Below are 4,090 nucleotides of genomic sequence, written 5' to 3'. Positions count from 1 at the left end.
TCAACTTCCTATTGGTGGTCCATCTGTTTCTTGAGCACTGGGTAGAAGATTATTTTTCAGACAAGATAGGGTTTATTTTATTTTTACTTTTTATGCTATATGTGTGTGTGTGTGTGTGTGTGTGTTCAGTCATGTCTGACTCTTTGCAACGCTATGGACCATAACCTACCAGCTTCCTTGGTCCATGGAATTCTCCAGGCAAGCATACTGGAGTGGGTTGTCATTTCCTTCTCCAGAGGAATCTTCCTGAACCAGGGATCAAATTTGCATCTCTTGTGTCTCCTGCATTGGCAGCCAGATTCTCTACCACAGTGCTACCCTGCAAAGGAAAATATATAATATTTTCATCAGTTTTGCATCAGTTTTATTCCAGAATACATCATCTTAATGATAATAAAAAGCTTTTGTATGCACATAAGTGCCAATACACTTTTGAAGACCCAAATTTTAACACATAGAATAGACAAATTCATAAGACAAGAAATCAGAGTACATGGGCCAAAAAATAAAAAAATCTGGCTCAACATTCTGCTTGCTGGTTTTACATATACTGTATAAACAGTGAGTATGGATGTGAATGTTATAGCTTTTTTAAAGGAATGAAGTAATGTCTAGCTCACTTTTCCAAGGTTATGCAGGAACTACAATACTCTCTGACAGCAAACAAGAAGTGCAAAGTCTGCATTTCCACCATCTGAGAGCAAAGCACCAAGAACTTCCTGCAAAAGATAGCCAGCACAGAGAATCTGGTCAATGTCTGCAGCAGGAAAAATTAATGGTGCAAGAAAGGAAGGACGTGATGCATGACTGGGAGGAGGTTCAAATTTCAGAAGTGGCTCTGCAGCTTCAGAACATTTTCTCTGGTCTCAGGCCTGTCTGCCACTGGATTCTGTGTGCCCTGATCTAAATCTTTAACCAATATGAACCTGGATGATGACTCAGTTTGCTCAAGAGCTTGATTGAGGGCATCCTCCTCACTTGCTAAAACTCTGGGTGAAATTTCTATCCCTAAGATGCAGTGTAGCTGATTAGATATTTTAGCTAAGGCTAGAGTGACAGAGGGCTTCCCTGGTGGCTCAGAGGTTAAAGTGTCTGCCTGTAATTCAGGAGACCTGGGTTCGATCCCTGGGTCAGGAAGGTCCCCTGGAAAAGGAAATGGCAACCCACTCCAGTATTCTTGCCTGGAGAATCCCGTGGAGGGAGGAGCCTGGTGGGCTACAGTCCACGGGGTCACAAAGAGTCAGACATGACTGAGCAACTTCACTTTCACTTTCAGAGTGACAGAACTGCTCTCATTTATCAATTCCCTAGACTTGGGGACACCTTCCTTATCAGTTACCAGGTCATCACCTGGACCCCTGAAGTTAATATTTTCTACATCTTCTACTCCAGCTGAAGTGTCTGTTAATTCTTCTGTCTTCACAGATATGGCCTAATGAAAGGAGACTTGTGAACACGGATCACTCTGGGTAGCTATAAGATGCTCATTTGGGGACCATCTTTCAGAAAGGTCTTTAATACCTGTGTGGCCCTCAGTTACTGTCTCTGATTGACAGATAACATCTTCAGATGCATTTTCTGAAGCTGGTTTACTACAAAAGACCAAAAATTCATTTAGTTCCTTCAAGGCTGCTGTTATAGATAGCCCTCGTTGACTCCACAGAGGGCTAACTGCCACAGAGACTTAAAGAGACTTATATTCATTTGTTCAACATTATTTTCTGGAAGCTGTACATCCTGAATGGAAATGAACTTACTCAAAGTTTCAGAGGAAGGGTTACATTTCTACTTCCATCAAGGGACTATCTAAGGTGAGATCAGATACACCAATGTTCTTGACATTAGTATTCTGATTGCCTGCTGAATTAAGCATAGCAACTAGGGATTGTTCTACTGTATCTATTTACATAAGAGTTTCTGAATTTGAGGAGCCAAAGCATCCTGCTGCTAAAATTCTTTTCTCTTAGCCTGTCTCCTTTCACTGTAGTTTCCAAACAAACACTTCTTGTTGATTCTGTTACCTTTCTTCAAGAAGTTTGAGGTCTTCTGTGTTACAAAGATGTTCTCCATCATGTGAAGCATTTTGTTGTGTACCCCATGCTGTTCATTCCTTGGTTCTTCATGGTGCTGAAGGCTATTTACATGACTCAGGTACTGATATTCTGGATGCCAATCGTTTTCACCTATAAGCCTCTGGAGTTCTTGCTTCCTAGTAGTTGTGACAGATAAACTAGCTTTCTGTCTTGTGTGGAGATGATGAGGCCCTGGGTGTTTCTTCAGCTTCCCAGGTGGCTCCAGGTATAGAATCTGCAGGAGATGTGGGTTCATTCTCTAGGTCTGGAAGATCAACTGAAGGAGGAAACCCCACTCTGGTATTCTAATGGGATAATCCGGTGGACAGAGGAGCATGGTCGGCTACAGTCCATGGGGTCACAAAAAGCCAAACACAACTGAGTGAGTGACCACACACATGCTGCTTTCGGCAGATTTCTCTAGGTCATCTGCACCAACGGCTTCTTTTGAGTGAATTCTGAAAAGGAATAGCTGTACTCTGGTTTGCTGGAGCATTGTCTGATGAAGAAGCACAATCAGTAAGGTCCTGTAGAGGAAGATGTTCTTTCATTTCTGAGGGTTATCTGGAATTCAGCTGAGGCCTTCAATGTCTTCACAACTTTAGGTTCAATGCTGTCTGGGTCACTGGGCTTGATGGGGGGGCGCAGACTAAGGCAGAGACAGAATCAGTAAGACTTAAGAGTTACCAGTCACAAGTCTCTGTCGGGGAGGATGGGCTTGATGGTTAAATGCATTGATATTCCCAGTGAGTTCCTTTACTGCTTTTTTCCTCTGGTCTGGGGCCCACTCCAGCTGCAGTTCACACATACTATATTTATGCATTATGGATTTTGACACTCTGCATCTTCTATGGATTTCTGAAGGGCTTCTGCTAATTCTTGGTCTGCAATCTCCTCTGGCCTCTTACCTGGCCCCATATGCCAACGGGGTACACTCTGGTAACTCTCCCTCAGGAAGGAAGATGGTCTGTGAGCCTCTAGTCCTCATCATGAGTACATTTTTCTTGAGGTCAATGGAACATCGATGCCATTTCAACATATGCAGTCCTGGAAGCATGTCTACAGGCTCTTCCTAAAGTATAGAGAAGGAACAAGCCAGGAAATCTGCTTCCTTTTGAACCTGAACTAGATGTACCGTTCCAATAATCTTCTGGGAGCCCATTCCTTTGGCCATCCCTGCCCACCAATAGTCCACCAGCCTCGTTATATTACAGCTTTCTGCAGGAGCTTGGTCCGTCATAATCATCTGGGCACCTGAGTCAACCAACAATTTCACAGGATGTCCATTCACTTCGCAGTTAATACAAAGCATCATTACTCAGCCCAAACTTTCCAGAGCCTCGTCCATAGTTATTGCCATGTTTTCTTCAATGTGCTATTACCTTGTATCTTCTATTTCTGCCTGAGTTTCAAAATTATAAGGGTCCACAGAAAAGAGACAAATCCTTTCTTGCTCTCTCCTTGTGGCTCCATTAGGACCCTAGAAAATTTCTCAAGATCTTCTCTGAGCAGAGCATCTGCCAGGGGTGGATTGTGTTGCTTCAGCAAAGACAGCTCAGAGGGGATTGGCAAGCAACAGGTCTCAGAGCAAGGCTGGATTGCCCAAGCCCTGAAGCTATTTCTCCAAGAGATGAGTGGGACTGCTGGGCTCCTTGTAGCTGGCGCTATGGGAATTTTGGGTTTTGGGTTTTAATTTTTTTTCCTTGAAGGTTGATTTTATTTTAAGAGGTGAGTCTTTCATCCATGTAAGTAAAATAGGCTATAAAAAACAAGTACCTCAAAATAAAATGGCTCTTAGCATACCTCCCCATACCCACCTCTCTCTTCACACCTCTCACTCTAGGAAGTATTGTTGACTGAAAGTATCCAGTTGTATTCTTTTGAAGAAAGCGTATTGACAGACGATGGAGTCTGTTGGGTAAGTTCGGGAACTGCACCGGAGGTCCAGGGTCTGCTTTCTCCTTCTGCCATGAAATCCCAGCGCCGCCATCTTGTAAGCCTTAAGCAGCCCATGACCT

General features: G+C 43.4%; 2 pseudogenes; both read right to left on the bottom strand.

Annotated features, from left to right (window-relative positions):
- Positions 1–641: 641 nt before the first annotated feature.
- Positions 642–2,895, bottom strand: LOC104998115 (annotated as a pseudogene).
- Positions 2,895–4,090, bottom strand: part of LOC104998114 — a 2,233-nt pseudogene continuing 1,037 nt past the window's right edge.

Source organism: Bison bison, unplaced genomic scaffold (genome assembly GCF_000754665.1).
Source record: "Bison bison bison isolate TAMUID 2011002044 unplaced genomic scaffold, Bison_UMD1.0 scf7180017864322, whole genome shotgun sequence".
Lineage (NCBI taxonomy): Eukaryota > Metazoa > Chordata > Mammalia > Artiodactyla > Bovidae > Bison > Bison bison.
The sequence above is the reverse complement of the archived record's forward strand: the minus strand, read 5'-3'. Positions and strand labels throughout refer to the sequence as shown.